General features: G+C 40.4%; 1 protein-coding gene across 3 annotated transcripts in view; it reads right to left on the bottom strand.

Moving 5' to 3' along the window:
• plpp3 (phospholipid phosphatase 3) overlaps positions 1-21,261 on the bottom strand; it is a 160,486-nt gene that overhangs the window by 138,631 nt on the left and 594 nt on the right. The gene's annotated exons all lie outside the window — the stretch shown is intronic.

A 21,261-nucleotide genomic window follows, 5' to 3' on the forward strand; every position in this document is an offset into this window, starting at 1 on the left:
GAATAGCTGGGGTCCTAGCACCGATCCCTGTAGTACCCCACTATCACTGCCTGCCATTCGGAAAAAGACCCATTTATCCCTACTCTTTGTTTCCTGTCTGCCAACCAATTTTCTATCCATCACAATACACTACCCCCAATCCCATGCTCTTGAATTTTACATACTAATCTCTTATGTGGGACTTTGTCGAAAGCCTTGTGAAAGTCCAAATAAACCCCCTCATCAACTTTACTAGTTACATCCTCGAAGAATTCTAGTAGATTTGTCAAGCATAATTTCCCTTTCGTAAATCCATGCTGACTCTGCCCGATTCTACCACTGTTCTCTAAGTGCTCTGCTATAAAATCTTTGATAATGGACTCTCGAACTTTCCCCACTACTGACGTAAGGCTGACTGGTCCATAATTCCCTGCTTTCTCTCTATCTCCCTTTGTAAATAGTGGGGTTACATTAGCTACCCTCCAATCTGTAGGAACTGTTCCAAAGTCTATAGAATCTTGGAAGATGACCACCAATGCATCCACTATTTCTAGGGTCACTTCCTTAACTACTCTGGGATGCATACCATCAGGCCCTGGGGATTTATCAGTCTTCAACCCCATCAATTTCCTCAACACCATTTCTCTACTAATACTGATTTCCTTCCTCTCACTAAGCCCCGTGTTCCCCAACATTTCTGGTATTTGTGTCCTCCTTTGTGAAGATAGAACCAAAGTATGCATTTCGTTGGTCAGTGATTTCTTTGTTCCCCATAATAAATTCTCCTGTTTCTGACTGTAAGGAACCTACATTTGTCTTCACCAATCTTTTTCTCTTCACATACCTATAGAAACCTTTGCAGTCAGTTTTTATGTTGCCCCGCAAGCTTGCTCTTGTACTCTATTTTCCCCTTCTTAATCAATCCCGTGGTCCTCCTTTGCTGAATTCTAAACTGCTCCCAATCCTCACGTCTGTTGTTTTTTCTGGCAAATTTATATGCCTCTTCCTGGGATCTAATGCTATCTCTAATTTCCCTTGTAAGCCATGGTTTGGCTACCTTTCCCGTTTGGTTGGGGGTCTATATAGAACCCCCACTAATGTTTTTTGCCCCTTAGTGTTTCTCAGCTCTACCCATACAGATTCCACATCGTCAGAGCTAATATCTTTCCTCACTATTGCGGTAATTTCCTCTTTAACCAGCAATGCAACTCCACTGCCTTTTGCTTTTTGTCTGTCCATCCTAAATACTGAATACCCCTGGAAGTTCATTTCCCAACCCTGGTCACCTTGCAGCCATACCTCTGTAATCCTGACTATGTCATACCCGTTTACATCTATTTGCGCGATTAATTCATCCACTTTATTGCAAGAAACAATAAAGCTACACCTACCATCATAAAAACAGACTCTAAAGGTTTCTATAGGTATGCAAAAAGGAACAGATTAGCAGAAACAAATGTGGGTCCATTACAAGTGGAGTCAGGAGAATTTATAATGGGGAATAAGGAAATGGTAGAGAAACTAAACAAATACTCCGTGTCTGTCTTCACAGAGGAAAATACTAAAAATCTCACAGAAATAATGAAGAATCAAAGGACTAGTGTAAATGAGGAACTGCAAGATATTAATATTAGTAAAAAAAAGTACTAGAGAAATTAATAGGACTTAAAGTAGATAAATCTTCTGGACCTGATCCCAGAGTATTGAAAGAGGTGGCTGTAGAGATACTAGGTGCATTGGTGGGGGTCATCTTTCAAAATTCTATAGACTCTGGAATGCTTCCTGCAGATTGGAAGGTGGCAATGGTAACCCCACTATTTAAGAAAGGAGGGAGAGAGAAAGTAGGGAACTACAGACTTGTTAGTCTAGCATTAGTCATAGGGAAAATGCAAGAATCTATAACATAGGATGTGATAACAGGACATTTAGAAAATAATGGTAGGATTGGGCAGAGTCAACATGGATTTATGAAAGGGAAATCATGTTTAACAAACCTGTTGGAGTTTTTAAGGCTTTAACTAGCAGAATAGATGAGGGGGAACTGGTGGATGTGGTATATTTAGATTTTCAGAAAGTTTTGATAAGGTCCCACACAAGAGGCTAGAATACAAAATTAGAGCACATTGGATTGGGGAGGATATACTGGCATGGATTGAGAACAAGTTAATGGACAGAAAAGAGAGTAAGAATAAATGGGTCATTTTCAGGTTGGCAGGCTGTGACTAGTGACATCAGGGATGTGAGGATAGTGCAGGAAAATGTTGAAGTAGAAGATCAGCCATGATCTCATTGAATGGCGGAGCGGGCTTGACGGGCTGAATGACCTACTCCTGCTCCTAATTCTTATGTTCTTATCAGTTTGTTTCAGTATCACAGTGCTAGAGCTGAAATCTTTAAAAAGAAAACTGACCAGTTGAAGCAGTCTGGAATTCCCAGGAACTGTTGGCAGTGTAGGAACAAAATAAAATAATTGTGGTATTTACATATACTACTGTGCTCTCCTGTCTCCATAATATACAGTCACCATGACAATTATTTCTTTTATCTAGAGTGTACATTTTAAGAAGATTGCCAGACATAATTGCACATCCAAGGTTATTTTTCTTTATTTCAATATACTTTAATCCAAATTACTGTTCTGTGTAAAAACTTACACCTCATATAATGAATGTAATATACTTAAACATTTAGCATAATTTATGCAATTTATTTAAGTAAATAGGAGAGGATTGTCTACCACCGCCATAATTCTATCAATTGGACGGTGCGGAAGGCATTAGTCATTTAGTGGTTAAGAAATATGCTTGCTGTGTTGTGCAAAGGATATGTTTCTATGATAGAGACTCAGACTATAAGAACCAAAATGAAATTTCCCAAGGTGGCTGAAATTACCATCCAGTAGCATGATTTGAAAACACAGGGTATATATCATCACAAAGAAGATTAGAGCATGATGATGGGAAAAGTGGACTTGTCTCAAAATTTTCAGAAACAGAGGATTTAATTAAAATAACCCTACTCAGACATCTTTCACCTTATTAATACTGATTAGGTCTCCTAAAATCTATTAATTTAACAATTTACCAGGAACTAACTGATAAACTTGTAAATTTTAGGTGATACTTCCAATCTGCTGCTGATATCTACATCAGTATGAGTCAGGAACAACACAACATACAGAGGTGGGCCAAGCAGAACCTATTGCTGAAAATTCTGGAGAGACAGATGTGGTCAGTGCTCTATGTATCAGCCTAATCAAAGTGTTCCCTTTCAGTTCTGCAGAGAAACCAGACCTTTCCTCCCTTAAAAATGTAATGGCTTTGATATATGATAGTTATTCATAATCTTGCATTCTTGAACCCCCAAATACTGTGTAACATAAGTCTCAAAGACAAGGTTTAGCCATTAGTTTCAAAAAGCCACTTATAAGCAAGACAAAGTACCTACAAAGGAACCATTAAACAAAACCTGTATAAAGATCATCAAAAGAGTCATTGTCTTTGTGAACAACAGTCAGAGAGATAAATTTCCATTCATGCATAATGAGTATAAAGAGGCCTAAATAATCATGATGATCCTGTTTGTGGCATTAAATCCTGCTGCATTCTACAAGATATGTTCTTACCAGAATTGTGAATTTATTATAGGAAAATATGTAAGAGGATATTATCGTTTTTGCACGGAATTCAAATTAAAGAAAGCATGCAGAAAAGAAAAAAATTGCATTTGTATAGCACCCTTCACAACCTCAAAATATCCCAAAACACTTCATAGCCAAAGAAGCAATTTTGAAGTGTAATCATAGGAACATAGGTCTTAAGAGCAGGAGTAGGCCATTTGATAAGATCATGGCTGATCTGATTGTGGTCTCAACTTGACTTTCCTGTCTGCCCCCTATAATACTTGGCTCCCTTGTCTATCAAAAATCCATCTAACTCAGCCTTGAATAAATTCAATGACCAGCCTCCACTGCTATCTGGGGAAGAGAATTCCACAGACTAATGATCCTCACAGAAAAAAATTCCCCTCATCTCCATCTTAAAAGGGAGACCTCTTATTCTTAAACTGCGTTCCCTAATTCTAGTTTCCCCCACAAGAGGGAAAATCCTCCCAGTATCTAACCGATCAAGCCTCCTTACGATCCCATATGTTTCAATAAGTTCAGCTCTATTCTTCTAAACACCAATGGGTATAGGCCCAACCTGTTCAACCTTTCTTCATAAGATAAACCCTTCATCCCCAGAATGAGTCGAGTGAACCTTCTCTGAACTGTTTCTAATGCAACTATATCCTTTTTTAAATAAGGAGACCAAATCTATACACACTATTCCAGATGTGGGGCTGGATTTTACGCCCCCCCCCACCGCGGCAGGGGACCCATAGAATCACGACGGGTAGCAGGACGGAGGGCCCGTTGCCACCCTGTTGCCAAGCGATTTTGCCGGGGGCAGGATAGGCTGATGACGGCCTTCCCGCCCAGAGGCCAACTAGGCCCTGAAGTGGCCTATTAACGGCCACTTAAGAGCCTCTTCCTGCCACTGTTGGGGTGCCTCTGTCATGTGGGGAGGGCGCCTTGTAAAATGAGGCTCCCTCACTGCAGGCTTGTGGTGGTGGCGGGGGTTCCTCCTTCGTGGGCAATCTGGGGCCCACAAAGGACCCTTGCCGGCAAAACCTACAACTCCATGGCTCCCCCTCCCCCTGGACATCACACACACCCTCCCACCACCTCTCGTCAGGGCCTTCCGGACTGGCGCCGGTGGCCCTGCCTCACTTACCTGAGTTCTGGGGTTCCAGCGCTGGGCCTGGGTCCAAGGCCTCTGCAGTACTGGCAGTGGCCACCGCTCCCAGTGGCGCTACCAATACTGCTGAGCTGCCGGCCCTGTGATTGGCCAGCAGCTCTTGGAAAAGGGATCCCCGTCCTTAAAGAGACAGAGATCCTGGTGCCGGGCACAGGCTTCAAAACAGCAGAGGATCATTCCGGGGTGGGGGCACGAAAGGCCATGGTAGGGCCAGGACCAGGAGCCCCACATCCTCCACAAAATCCAGCCTGTGGTCTCATCAAGGCCTTGTACAGCTGCAGTAAAATTTGCCTACTTTTATACTCGATTCCCCTTGCAATAAACACCAACATTCGATTTGTCTTCCTAATAACTTGTTGTACCTATATACAAACTTTTTGTGATTTATGTACCAGAATACCCAGATCCCTCTGTACCACCGCGTTCTGCAATCTCCAGTTAAATAGTATACTACTTTTCTATTCTTCCTGCCAAAGTGGACAAGTTCACATTTTCCCACATTATGCTCCATCTGCCAAATTTTTGCCCTATCTATATCCCTTTGTAGACTCTTTACATCCTCTTGACAACTTTCTTTCATACAAATATACGAATTAGGAGCAGATGTAGGCCATTCGGCCCCTTGAGCCTGCTCTGCCATTCAATAAGATCATGGCTGATCTGTTTGTGTCTCGAATTCCATACTCCCATCTACCCCGATAACCTTTGATTCCCTTGCCTAACAAGAATCTATCTAACTCTGCCTTAAAAATATTCAATGACCCTGCCTCCACAACTATCTGAGGCAGAGAGTTCCCTCAGAAAAATGATTTTTCCTCACCTCAGTCCTAAAAGGGTGACCCCTAATTTAAAACAGTGCCCCCTATTTCTGGACTCACCTACAAGAGGAAACATCCTTTCTACATCCACCTTGTCAAGACCGTTCAGGATCTTATATACTTCAATCAAGTCTCCCCTCACTCTTCTAATCTCCAGTGAAAACAAGCCCAGTCTGTCCACCTTTTCCTCATAAGACAACCCGCTCATTCCAGGTATCAATCTAGTAAACCTCCTCTGAACTGCCTCCAAAGCATTCACATCCTTCCTTAAACAAGGCGACCAAAACTGCACACAGTATTCAAGATGTGGTCTCACCAATACCTGGTATAACTGAGGCATAACATCCTTACTTTTATTTTAAATTCCTCACGTATTAAAGGATAGCATTCCATCAGCCTTCTTTATTACTTGCTGCACCTGCATACTAACATTTTGTGACTCATGCACGAGAACATCTAGATCCCTCTGCACCTTGGAATTCTGCAGTCGTTCTCCGTTTAAGCAATAGTCTGCTATCTCGAGGTCATTGGCAAATTTTCCTACATTACATTCGGTCCCTTCATCCAAGTCATCGATATAGATTGTAAATAGTTGAGTTCCCAGCACTGATCCCTGTGGTATTCCACTAGTTACAGCTTGCCAACCCGAAAAAGACCCATTGATCCCTACTTTATGCTTACTGTTAGCTAACCAATCTTTTATCCATGCTAATATGTTACCCCCTACACCATGTGCTCTTATCTTGTGTAGTAACCTTTGATAAGGCACCTTATTAAATGCCTTTTGGAAATCTAAGTACACCACATCTACAGGTTCCCCTTTATCCATCTTGCTTGTTACTTCCTCAAAGAACGCTAATAAATTAGTTAAACACGATTTCACCTTTACAAAACCACAATGGCTGTCTGATCCCATTATCATTTTCTAGGTATCCTGCTATAACCTCCTTAATAATAGATTCTAACATTTTCCCTATGACAGATGTTAACCTAACTGGCCTACAGTTTCCTGTTTTCCGTATTCCTCCTTTCTTGAATAAAGGTGTTACATTTACTAATTTCCAATCAGCTGGGACCCTTCTAGAGTCTAAGGAATTTTGGAAGATTATAATCAATACCTCTACTATCTTTGCAGCCACTTCTTTTAAGATCCTAGGATGCAGACCATCTGGTCCTGGGGAGTTGTCAGCCTTTAGAGCTAATAGTTTCCCCAGTACCTTTTCCTTGGTGATGGTGATTGTTTTAAGTTTCCCCCTCCCTTTCATCTCTTGATTATCATCATGTATCTTTAGTCACAGCTGTAATGTAGGAAATGCAGCAAACAATTTGCTAACAGCAAAGTGCCACAAACAGTGATGAAATAAATTACTCGATCATTTGTTTTAACGTTGGTTGAAGGATAAATATTGTCCAGAATTCCCCTACTCTTCTCCATATAGTTCCCTAGGAACTTGTACGTCCATCTGAGAGAGCAGATGAGGCCTTGGTTTTAATGCCTCATGCAAAAGATGGCACCTCCAATAGTACTGCATTGGAGTGGGACTTGAACCCCCAATCTCCTGACTCAGAGGTAAGTGTGCTACTACTGAACCAAGACTCACAGTAATTATGCTATAAACTGTTATTTATTCATGGTCAGGTAATCAATTTTAGTAATGATTGTTGAGGAAAAATGTTGGCCAAAACCCCAGGGGTTCTCCCCTGATCTTTGTTCAACACCACCATGGGATCTTTTAGGGCAGATAGAGCTTTACTTTACATCTCATCCAAAATACAGCACTCCTTCAGTATCAACCTGGATCATGTATTGAAGTCTCTGCAGTGGAGCTTGAACCCACACATCTGAGTCAGAGGCAAGATTGCTGCCACTGAGCCGAGGCTGACGGGCAGATTCAGAAGAGGGAGCTCCTTCTTTGCTGGGTTGGCACGTGATCTATGAACATAGTTCAGCACTCCATTTTGGTGCTATCACCTGCATGCCAAACTTTAAACCACAAGGGTTAGATTTAAAACTAAAATACCATGGTAAAAAGCACAAGGTTTCAGTACCATTACAAATTTGTTTTCCTTATTGATGAGCAGGCCAGTTTTGATGGTTAATTTAGTGGTCATTATCTGCATTATGAAATTTGGCACCTGTGTCCTTACTATCTTCCTGCTGCATGTTTGAGTTGGGATATTGCAAACTATTCAAAGAATCCTACTATCTGAGAGTCTGGGAATGTTCTAATCCAATATAAGTTGCCCACAGACAAGCAGGGAAAATATGGAATGTATAACTAGCAAATAATGAGTCTGTGAAATCCATAAGATAAATCTTCTAGTTTTCACATGATGCAAGTATTGTTTGATTGCTGGAGGGCATGCCATGATTCAGTTAGATAGTCACATATGTTTTAGAACTGTATCCTTAGTTTGTTTTAGTGGTCTGATCTGAAAACCATCCATAAATCTACCACCTTCACAGATTAAAGAGTTACCTGATAAAAACAAGAGATTTTTTAAAAAATGCTCGAAATACTCAGCAGGTCAGGCAGCATTTATGGAAAGAGAATCGAAGTTAACATTTCAGGTCGGTGACCATCAGAACTGGAAAAAGTTAAAAATGTAATAGTTTTTAAGTAAGGACAAGAGACGGGGTGGCAGGGAAAGAACAAAAGGAAATAGGATGGAAGGCAGGAAAGAATAAATGACAAAAGGGATGATGGTGTAAGGCTAAAAGGGATAGTAATGGAACAAGTAAAGAAGCAAAAGATGGGTCTCAAGGAGGTGTAAATGGCAATGGCAGAATCATTACCAGCAGCTGCAGTCCATAAAGATGAGAGCAGTGATTATGATCTCAAATTGTTGAACTCAATATTGAGTCCGGAAGGCTGTAATGTGCCTAATCAAAAGGTGCTGTTCCTCCAGCTTGCATTGAAACTCAAACCAAAGACATCGAGGTCAGAGTGGAAGTAGGGTGAAGAATTAAAATGTCAAGCAAGCCGAACCTCAGGGTCATGCTTGTGAACCGAATGGAGGTGTTCTGTAATGTGATCACCCAATCTGCGTTTGGCCTTGGCAATGTAGAACATTGTGAGCAGTGAATACAGTATGCTAAATTGAAAGAAGTACAAGCAAATTGCTGTTTCAGCTGGAAGGAGTGTTTGGGGCCCTGGACAGTGGAAAGGGAGGAGATAAAAAGGGCAGAAATTGCAACTCCTGCGCTTGCATGGGAAAGTGCCGTCGGAAGAGGAGGAGATGCTGGGGGTGATTGAGGAGTAGACCAGGGTGTCCTAGAGGGATCAGTTCATTTGGAATACCAAAAGGGGAGGGAAGGGAAGATGTGTTTAGTTATGGGAACACGCCGGAGGTAGCAGAAATAGTGGAGGATGAATGTGGATGCTGGTGGGGTGAATGGCAAGGACAAGGGGGACCCCATCATGGTTCTGGATGGGAGGGGAAGGGGTGAGAGCTGAGAGAGAAGCATAATACAAGTGCATTGGTATGGCAGAAAAATTAGGAATTTTACAAGGCAGCTATGTAAAAGTTGCATAAAGAAATTTCACAGACATTTACACTTTTTCACTTGAAAGAGGAAAATATGTTTAAATAGCAATAGAGTGGAAGGGGGGAAAGCCTCTTGGTCAGGAAAACAAGCAATAGTGGGAAATTGAATAGATTTATATTAGACATTTTTTTAAACTGTAGCCAAGATAAATCATTAAAGCTGTAGTATTCCATGACAGACCCAGTGATTCCAGCAATCTGGGTTCCCAATCAGCTGATAATGGGCTAGAGTACAGAGTCACTCCAACTTGCTTGTCCCTGATGGTTCATAGCAAGCCATCCAGATAGAGCACCACATGCAATATAAGAGAAAGAGGACAAAACTAATTTTTCCAAATGACAACTCTGATTTGCTGCTTACAGTTGCTCAGAGAGATATCGGTGGTCCTAAATTGATTAATCGTTAGAAAAATAGTCGAATTATAACTCAATACTATAGCTATAAATAGAATGATGGGCTGGATTTTGTGGTCGATGGTGAACAAGCAGCACCAGCATTCGTTATGCTTGCACTTGCCCATAGACTTTCCATCGGCTTTTGCACTGGAAGTTCCTGTCAGCCAACTATCAAAATAGCACAGCACCCTCTGCGGGGGATCAAGGACCCGTGTGTATAGGGCAAGCATCTCCTTAAGTGTATCTCCTTAACCTGTTAGATTGAATAATAATTAATGAGCAGTGCAGAGTCCTAACAAGGGAGTGTTAGTTAGAATAGTTAATTCAATGTCAAATCAGATACAGAAGGCAAAATAAAGAGAGGGCAAGAAAGATGGGATTATGAAAGAGAGAGATTTAAAACAGATGGAAATATAACACAAATTACATTTTTAAAATCTCCAACAATAATTAAACTCTGAAGCAATGAGACTCCACACTTGTAAATTTTAATTTTCAGAACCAGAGATGTTGCTTGTCAATAATTAAGACTTATCACCCTGTTGAAAAGAGTACTTACACTGGAATGGACAAGCCTAACTTTCTCTGGTGGTTTAGCGTGTATATATCAAGTACGTACAGAAACTTCATACCATGTATTTCAATGATCAGAGTCTCGGCGAGATATTCTCACACGGCTTCTGAAGGAGTAGAGCATCGCAGATAACAACTTCCTGATTTACGCATTTAACTGTGCATGTGCAATTCCTGGAAGTTAGCCTCACCATTATTTCTGCTGCAAAGTCCAGCCCATTGTCTCTGGTATTGCAATATATATTTTTGCCTTGTTTTTATTTTTACTCTTCAAGTTCACGTAGCATGCTGTCCAGATAAGCAACAACAATAAACTACCCAGAAGGGAAATAAGGCTAACTCAATTATTCCATCATTAATTAGATTTTTTACTAATCAGGAATTCCATGTAGATTTTAATAGACGCTTAAGATACAATTGCTAACTAATTAATAAATTGATATAAACTGATGATTCCCCCAATTGAGAGCATAACATTTCAGGCATGAGATTTTTCACCCAATCACAGTCAATAGGTAGAAAATATATCTCCTCATGGACTCTCAATATGAACAAATTCAGTGAGAGAAAAAGGCTTTAAGAATAGCAATTTGTATTTATATAGCATTGTTAAAGTAGAAAACACTCCCAGGCATTTCATAGATACACATAAGTAAAATGGATGCCAAGCCAGGAATGGAGTAATCATAAGGGATGGCCAAAAGCATAATGAAAGGGACAGATTTTGAAAAAAAATTTTTTAAAAGGAGGTTGCAGGAAGTTCAGATCTTCTTCGTTCCAAAATGTTTTGACAGTTTGAGGTGTCAATGCTACTTCTTCAAGCCCAACATATGCAATGTAATTTTTCATAACATGACATAAAAACATGAAAAGTGCCCTCTCACCAGGCATCTGTGCGGCAGAGTCCATCATATACAGATTAATTGAGCTGCCATCTAATCTTTTATTGTGCAGTCCACTGCCTTCTAACCTATACAAGTGATCATATTGTCATGAGAGTTTTGTTTTTTATTTAAAAACTAAGAGATCTGTGTGCCTTTAAGACTGAAAAAAAGACTTTCAGTGGACAGTGACTGAATGCTGACTTGGCATTTGAAGTGCGGGCCGTAAAAATCGTAACCAAGCAACAGAAAGATTGATGATTGCCTTGTGACCAGGTTGTTAGAAGTTTTTAGTTTTGCTTTTGGGTTGTGAAGCCAATTTCTGATGGAGACCTGGTTTTGCAGACCAGAAAAAGAACTCTTCCTGGAAGGAACGCTTGTCTCTCTTGTAAAAAAGGAATTTTACATTTGAGTTGGGGCTGTGCTCTGCCTGGAGAGAAAAGATCCCTAGAGAGAAGAAAAAGACTCCTGGAGAGAAAAAGACCCGGAGAAAGAGGAGTTGCTGCTTTCTGTGGAGAAAGGCTCCTTTGCTGAAAGGAAGCCTACATTGTTGAAGGTAGCAAAGTTCCTATTGTCTCTAGTCTCTGGAAAACCTCTGCCTCAAGAGTGAGTTCTGTTGTTTCTTGTGTTTTTTTGAAGTTCCTGAAATCTCAGGAAAGTCTCTACTGTTAGACTGCTACTTTAATATTTAAGTAGACCTGTTGCTACAATATTTTGCCAAAAGATCTATGTGACGTCTGCTGCAGATGAATTGCCTTGAATGCTTACCCATCACAAACTGTTTATCAATCTTACCGGGAGAGACATTGAGTGGCATCTGACTATTTGACTCTGGGACACCTCACCAATCCAAAAATATCCTACCAGACTCTGACAAACAATTATTTTATGGCTCCTAAGAAACAGTTACAACTCAAAACACCCTTTTCCCCCAGTTAACTGATTTTTGAATGTATGTGCGTGTGCATGAGGGTTAGGAAGAATAAGGCGTTATAAAATCTGTTCATACATGTAGATATAACTCATTATCGTTTAAAACTTGGTTTATTAATAGTTAATTTTGTTAGTGTTTAAAGAAACCGGGTTTGATGTGCTTTATTCTGGGGAATAAATGAAGTGTTTAATTTGGCTAATTTCCGGTAGGTGGGAAACTTTACTAATATGCTGTGACCTGTGGAGAAGTGGGACTGAATTAACAGTGCGTTACTCCTGCCTTGGTCATAACAATATGTAAGCACCAAGTAACTCAGTGAAGTACTAGATAACCAATCCATGGGAGTAAGGGTATTCCTTGTATGATAAGTTAGGAAGGCATGAGTGGTTATCTTGAAAGGTGGCATTTTGAAAGTCGTTTGAAAGAACTGTCTGACAAAGAAATTGTAGAAAAAAAACCTTTGATTGGAATGTTGATTTCACCTGCAATACCATCAAATCAGCAAAAGTTATGTAGTGTGTTAGTCAAACTAGGCTATGTACTGGAACAGGATAAATCCAGCATTCAATTTAACTGGATTAGATTACAACTCACCATTACAACTGAAAATATAGGACTAGGGCAGAGAATGCCTTCAATAGAAAAGAACATTTAAAAAAAAATCTAGGACAAGGGTAAACAGTGAGCGTATGAATAAGTAGGGAAAAATTTACAGTAAGCTTATTTCAAAAAGGTAACACGCTAACAAGCAGAGAACGCAGAGAGTGTCAAAAACAATCAAGCTTTCAGACATAATTGAACTTGACATGAGAGGCCCTCCTAATTGCACAGGAAATCTACACTTTGGTTCTCATAAATACATCATTATCTGTAACCATTCATATAGGTCTTGTTGAGTTTGAAATCTTTAAACACCGCTATTCACAAACATACAATCATCTCACAAACGAGTCTACATTTTTTAAAACCAGTGAAGAGTCAAACTCAAACCATTCTTTGCAACACTTGGATATATGCTGGATGAATCCGATATTGATATATTTTAAAAAGCCCTGATTCCTAACATGTTCACATCTTGACAAAGGGCATCCAGGCTTTTCCTATGACCTTGATCTATGTCCACAAAGTCCACTCACCAGCCGCTGGAATAATGATTTGACCTGCAATACCAGGAGAGGCTTCTCCCCCGGAAAGTTTGAAACTGTCTCTTGGACAGTTCTTTAGAACTTTAAGAAAGAAAAAGAACAAACTCACATTTATATAGTGTCTCATCACATCTGCAAGACATCTCAAAGCACTTCACAACTGATGAATTATTTTTAAAGTGCAATAACTGTTGCTGTGTAAGGAAATGAGGCAGCCAATTTGCAAACAAAAAGGCCTCAGAAACAGCAAACTGATCACTTAATCCATTTTTGGCAGCATTGTTTGAGGAAGGAACATTGGCTAGGTCATTTCCAAAAGGTGCTATGGCATCAGTTACACCTGAGCAGGTAGACAGGGCTTTGAATTAACATCTCCTCTGAAAGACTGCACCTCCAACATTACAGTATTCTCGCAGTACTGCATTGAAGTGTCAGTCTAGATTATGCACTCAAATCCTGAAATGGGATTTGAACCTGTAGGGTAAGGAGTTCCAGAGGATCCAATAGCTCAACTTTATTTATTTATTTTTATTTAGAGATACAGCACTGAAACAGGCCCTTCGGCCCACCGAGTCTGTGCCGACCAACAACCAGCCATTTATACTAACCCTGCACTAATCCCATATTCCCTACCACCTACCTACACTACGGGCAATTTACAATGGCCAATTTACCTATCAACCTGCAAGTCTTTGGCTGTGGGAGGAAACCGGAGCACCCGGCGAAAATCCACATGGTCACAGGGAGAACTTGCAAACTCCGCACAGGCAGTATCCAGAATCGAACCCGGGTCCCTGGAGCTGTGAGGCTGCGGTGCTAACCACTGCACCACTGTGCCGCCCTTTATAAAACATAAGATTCACCAACTGATGATCCACTACGCAGTATGGTTGTGGTATTTAATCAGGGCTCAACATAGTTTTCTCTTATTGGTGCCTATATAATCAAATTGTGCATGGAAAAATACCGTGCGAAGAGACTGCTTCTTTGAAATACTTCTAATTTTAAAAATATGATAAGGAAACATTAACTCTGCAACCTTTAAAGAGGCAGTATCACCCCTGTAAAATTAATGAAAATGTTTCTGCATTATTTTTGGAAACACATAAAGTGACATTAATTATAGAGCTATGATCTTATTTACAAAAATTGCATGGCATCCTATTGCTGAAAATAACACGACTTCCTCAGAACCAGATCAAAAGTCCACATTCCCTTTGAGATTTTCAATTCTTTTCAGGGGAGTAACTACCCAAACAGACTGGGGAGGGGTAGTTTTTGTGGACATACAAAATAATAGATAGGTTCAACATGTAGTTTTCAGCCTTTTGAAATCCCATCAAGGTCGAACTTACAGTGTTAGAAATCAATCCTGTATTACGGATTTCTATGGACCTTTAAAAAAATTAGATTGTCTCTAGTGACTCAAGGGGTTTGAGAAGAGAGAGGGAATCGAGACAGTGAAGATAATGGTTGGAATTTTATGTCCCCCACAAAGGAGTGGGCTGGTGCCGGGGGGGGGAGGGGGGAGGGGGGGAGGTGGGTTGTCCATAAAATTGAGGGAGAGGCGGGGTGGGGAGGGTGCCACCTTGTGGGCTGAGGTGGGGGCCCTCCTGATCGGGCACCCTGAGCCCCACAGAGGACCCCCCCCCATCGAAGCCCCAACTGCCCACACTGAAATAAAATCCTCCCCCCTCCCAACCAACCCCCCCCCCCCCACCCACCCCTTGCCTCGCCAGGGCCCAGCCAATTGTCCCCGGTGAGTCCCCAAAAACTTACTTCTGCTCCAGGGCCAGCGTCCATGCTCCTGCTGTGGCTGGGTGCAGTCCCAGCAGTGGCCACCGCTCCTGATGGCGCTGCTGGGTCTGAGAGCAGTCAGCCCACTGATTGGCCAGCAGCTCTTGGAGGCAGGACTTCCTGCCTCAGAGGGGCAGAAGTCCTGCCCAAGTCCAGTTAAGGGCCTTGGCCAGCAGCTCTTGGAGACAGGACTTCATACCTCAGAGGGGCGGAAGTCCTGCCCAAGTTCAATTAAGGGCCTGGGCCACGTAAATTCATAGCGTGGCTCCCAGGCCCAACAGAGGCGGGCTCACCCCCGACTTTTTGGCCAGTGGGCTGGGCCACCCGCTCAACATAAAATTCCAGCCAATGTTTTCAAAGTCACTGAGTGCAAGCAGTTGGGGCCATTATGGGATTAACAGGTCCCTAGAATTCTAGCAAATGGTTTCTGCCAAAACAAGTCAATCAATTAGTCGCCAATTAGCTCCATGTACTATGCAAATAGTCTGGGAAATAAAGTTTTGCATTTCAGAGCAAGACTAGCTGCATTTCATTGCTAGCATAACTGCATTAGCTACAACCACCATTGTGCACCCCACCTCCAAAGTGAGACATTCACCAATTTATTTTTCACTCTTCATGCAGAAAAAAAATTTCAGAAATTTGTACATTTTTAAAAACAGTTTCACAGATTTTATATATGTTTTAATTTAATTAGTGCAGGACTTTGGAGATGTATAAAGATAAATATGTTCTATGTTCTATTAGAATGAAGGGTATGTAGGTAGTTTGATCTTAGAGTAGGTTAAAGGGTCGGCACCACATCGTGGGCCGAAGGGCCTGTACTGTACTGTTCTATGTTCTATGACTTTTCTGCATTTATCAGTCACTGAAATTTACTGCATCCATATATGAGAATATTTCCAAGATATGATATATTCTTTAACAGGCTTCAAGGAATCTTCCTAAAATCATTTCTGCAAGTATAATTTCTACTGGAGGGTTGTTTTCTATACAGCACATAGCAGTTTGGAGTTGGCGGTTATTTTCTATATACAAAAGTTACAAAGCATTACAAATATTTACTGCACCAAAATAGGCCATTTGACCCAATAGGTCCATGCCAGTGTTTATGCTCCACACAAGCCTCCTTCCTCCCTTTTTCATCTAACCCCACCAATATACGCTTATATTCCTTTCTCCCTCATGCACTTATCCCTGACTTCCCTTAACTGCATCCATTGCATCGTGTCAACTATTCCTTGTTCCAGGTTCCACATTCTAACCACTCTCTTGAGTAAATAAATTTTTCCTGAATTCCCATTCAAAATTTTCTTTAATATAGATTTAAAATACCCTTGTACAAATTAAAGTTGAAAAATCCCACTGTCATTAGTTTTAACACCTATTGTTTTATACTATTTGTTTCAAATAGATTCCAGTAAATGATAAGAACTGATAGTGTCACCTGGGAATTGACTTCAGCAGATTTAGAATCAGCCAGGATAATTCCAGGGTACTTAGTTTAGCACTCTTGTACTATTAGGTTCAGCATCTCTTCCAAGCTAGTTCCTATGTCATGGACAGTCATTCATAAATTATAATTAGGGTTGAGGGATTAAAAAAAGTAAAAACAAAGTTAATAAATTTGTCAGAATTCCTTTTCACCTTTTGAAAACTATCCTGAAGGAGGGAATCTCTCTTTAAGGAGCCTTTCAGTGAAATTGCTCATCATTTCTTTTCCAACTATTCCCGAAAGGGAATAAATAAATAAACAAAAATATAAAGAAATTATTTGTGCTAGGCTGATGTCATGCTTTTGTAAACAGCAACTACAGAGTAGCATTGCCACCTGTAGCGGTAGTGATTGGGAGCCTTTCACACTTCTTTGGCCTCCTTGTCTTGAGAGACAACGGGTGAGCGCCTGGAGGTGGTCAGTGGTTTGTGAAGCAGCGCCTGGAGTGGCTATAAAGGCCAATATTCGAGTGACAGACTCTTCCACAGGTGCTGCAGAAAAATTTGTTTGTCAGGGTTGTTACACAGTTGGCTCTCCCCTTGCGCTTCTGTCTTTTTTCCTGCCAACTAAGTCTCTTCGACTCGCCACACTTTAGCCACACTAACACAGGAATAATGCCTTAAATCACCATCAGTTTCACTGCTGTTACTCCATTTTCACTTCTACTAACATATTACAGTGAAATTAGATTAATGAATAGAGTAATTGATATGTATGACTTCAGCTGTCATTACTCCTAAGCATACCACAGCTGGAAAGCCTTACTGCTTAACATATACAGGGTCTTTCACATTAGAAACTAATTTACAGTCTGCCCAATGTGGTATCAGTATCAAACTTGTAACATGTGCATCAATTTTGCTAGTGATTTATAGAAAAGGTCAGAAGCAGAACATTTAATAAAGCAAATGAACAGTGGACATTTCTGACCAGGCTAAGTTTACTTTTTTGCCTAAAATAGGTCACCCTGCAAAAGATTCTTGAGCTTGTCTTTTTTGTGTGTTATTCGAGATTACTGAATCCTTATTTAAGATAAAAACTGCAATGTCAATTTGAAATGGATTAGAAAGACACATGAACTGTTAGCTCTGTACACATTTGCAGTTGGTGGAAGGGTAGATAACTAGATATTGAGGAGCATTTTTCAAGAATACCTTTCTCAAAAACTGCAAGCCCTAAATCTTCAAGATATTCTTCTTATGAATAGGTTGCATCATTTAATGAAATTGGGAGAAGCTTCAGATAGTAATAATTAGAACAGTTTTTCTATTACCAGTATGGCTATTTCTGTGTGATGACATCCACTTGACAGCCTCAAGTATGCTGCCAGTGGCCACATACCAACTTTACCTAACTCCTCCGGAGCTATTGGTTAAAATATGGAAGGATCTAATGGCATCAAGCCATCAAATTGATTGGTGAGAGGAATTTCTGATTTGATGATGGAAACCTATTGCATCTGAGAGGTAGAATGATGAGGTACTATTGCAATGTAAATATCTGAATAAATATCCTCAGCTTCTCAAACTACATTTGTAAGAATAATAACCTATTTTTTACAAGACATTTGTAGGGTTTGATAAAGTTCACTTTAATGAATACCTTAGCACCTTAATTGAAAAAATATGTCACAACATTTTATCAGATCAGTGATCGATGCTCAGTATGTGGAGACCACACAAAATCCACATCAGACTGTTTGACAGAGTGGCATCAATGGTAGCAAAGAATGGAGATTTTCTAATGCAATATCTACAGTAATGCAGAACTGTAATGCATCCTTTCCATATTAAAGCTCCCCTTAATGCTTATAATTGTTATAAAATTATGTTAATAGAATGTGTGTGTCTCTCCTCTTCCTCCAACAATCAAAAAATAAGATTTCCAACACGCCTATTTATTCAGCTTTCAATAACAAAGAGTGCACCATTTTTGCAATTGGAAGCCAGTGACCAGTGGTGTACCACAAGGATCAGTGCAGGGACCCTTGCTGTTTGTAGTGTATATTAATGATTTAGATGGGAATATAGGAGGTATGATCAGTAAGTACGCAGATGACATGAAAATTGGCGGTGTCGTAAATAGTGAGGAGGAGAGCCTTAGAATACAGGACGATATAGATGGGCTGGTAAGATGGGCGGAGCAGTGGCAAATGGAATTTAATCCTGAGAAGTGTGAGGTGTTGCATTTTGGGAGGACTAACAAGGCACGGGAATATACAATGGATGGTTGGACCCTAGGATGTACAGAGGGACCTTGGTGTACTTGTCCATAGTTCACTGAAGGCAGCAGCACAGGTAGATTGGCAGGCATATGGGATACTTGCCTTTATTAGCTGAGAGATAGAATATAAGAGCAGGGAGGTTATGATGGAGCTGTATGAAACACTAGTTGGGCCACAGCTGGAGTATGATCACCACACTATAGGAAGGATGTGATTGCACTGGAGAGGGTGCAGAGGAGATTCACCAGGATGTTGCTTGAGCTGGAATATTTCAGCTATGAAGAGCGACTGAAAAGGCTAGGGTTGTTTTCCTTAGAGCAGCGAAGGCTGAGGGGGGACCTGATAGAGGTATACAACATTATGAGGGGCATAGATAGGAAGAAACTTTTTCCCTTCGCGGAGGTTTTAATAACCAGGGGGCATAGATTTAAGGTAAGGGGCAGGAGGTTTAGAGGGAATTTGAGGAAACATTTTTTCACTCAGAGGGTGGTTGGAATCTGGAACACACTGCCTGAAGGGGTGGTAGAGGCAGGAACCCTCACAACATTTAAGAAGTATTCAGATGAACACTTGAAACGCCATAGCATACAAGGCTATGGGCCAAGTGCTGGAAAATGGAATTAGAATAGATAGGTGCTTGATGGCCGCCACGGACACAATGGGCCGAAGGGCCTGTTTCAGTGCTGTATAACTCTATGACGTTAAAAACAGGTAACTAATTGTGCAATCGCAAATACTGATCAAAGCTTATAACTTGGTGAGTGACAACAAATGGATTGTCTACATAGAGAATTCTGGTTCCCAAGCCAGAAATCATTGTTAGTTCCCAATCTAAATTTTGTAGGAACAGTCCAATTGCTGTGGCAAAATACTATCCAAGCCTTGCAGCAGTTGTCAGAGCACAACACTGAAAATGGTGTAAGCTTGCAAAATTCACACACAAAAAACAAAATCCTGTCGTGTTTTCACGAATGTGAAACACAGATGTTCCTGATTGGTGCATGCACCCAAACCTCAAATAAGTGTTCAATTAGTAGAATTCACACATCACACTAGTTTCAATGGCTATGCTAATTATTGTAGTTTTCCTACTGCCTTAATCATCACCAGGATATATAAAAAAAGAACCCATTCAATAGCCATGCCACTATATTCCCTTGGCTTACTGCCTTCAAAAGTAAACAAAATTCTGAGCTTGTTACATTAATCGTGTGTAATGCAACATATTGTGTCCAAACACCGTCAAAACACAGACTCCTGATGGTACCCTCCAGGCCTCTGTTCAGGTTAGAAATGTAATAGAATGTCAGTACAGGAGTTTGGGACTGGTGGAAAAGTTGTTGAACACCAGATCCATAAATGGAACGGCTGCACCATTACCAACTTGGTCAAAATATGCTTATAAACCGGAACATTATGTAGACTTGTGTGACATTAGTTGTATAAGCAGTACTGATGGAGCTGTTCATTTTATTTACATATCAATGATGATAAAGTGACCCTTGCTGGAAAGTGAATGCTTATTCCAAAGAGACATTTTATCAGTAGTAGCCAGTGCATTCTATGATTCAATGCATTTAGAGGTTCAAACTTGCACCACACTGATTTCAACACAACTATTGTTTGAAGATGCAAAATCTAAAGATTTGAGCTTCCTGAGAGACTCTTGTGCAGATTACAAAGTTTGGCTATTGCCAAATGTTACAGTCAGCTCCCTCTCATCCAGCATTAAATATGTAGATTTCAGACACTGATGTGATGAAATGGGAGTTTAAAGAGCCAAATATTGGCAGAGTTCAAAATCCAAATAAAACTTTCACCATGGTCTCTTACTGATGTTCTGTATTTTATTATGAACTGTTACAAATTGGAGTAATCTAAATTTACAGATTCACGTAGAATGTCTGGCTGTAAATTAAATAATCAGAGCTCACTGTTGTGTGGAACGGTAACACATGTAATGTCATACCCTCTCTAAAATCACAGGTAGTCCACATAAAGCATTATTAACAATAGTAATGATACTATTTTGCGAAATGCCATGCTCCTAAAGGGTTAAAATTTGGATCTGTGAATACAACTGTGGAATCTTAACCGTTTCCTATCTATTCCTCTTTGACTCTATAGAACTCAAATACTGTGCATGAATATGTAATAAAACGAGGTCACATCTGGCTTGGGGTGCACTACACGATTAAATTCTGCATGGATATGACTATGACACAGACAAATGCTATTATCAGGTCTGTGTATGTATATGAGGTACACAGCACTCTGCAAACTGTACTCACAAATTCACAACACACAGATTAAACTACTCGCTTTAAGTGCAATACTTCATACTATAATATATACCAATATTCCACTGGTTTCTGTTTCCCCTTTAAGACGACTTCTGCTTATACAAGGTCTAATAAACACGACAACTTGTGAGTGAAGCTTCAGCCATATGTGTAAAAGCATCTATTTAAAATGTGACTGATCATGATTACATGCGGAATGCATTTTAGCTTGTGCTGGTTGCTAATGGGAGATTGAACTAGGCTAGTCATCATTTTCAAAATGTATTATTAATAAAGTTTGTTTCTTTGCTTTATTTTGTAGCAATATTTAAAGAACAGTGGCAACACCTATTGCCTGCCCCTGACAATATGTAAACACAACACAGCAT

This window comes from Heterodontus francisci, chromosome 8 (genome assembly GCF_036365525.1).
Source record: "Heterodontus francisci isolate sHetFra1 chromosome 8, sHetFra1.hap1, whole genome shotgun sequence".
Classification (NCBI taxonomy): Eukaryota; Metazoa; Chordata; class Chondrichthyes; order Heterodontiformes; family Heterodontidae; genus Heterodontus; species Heterodontus francisci.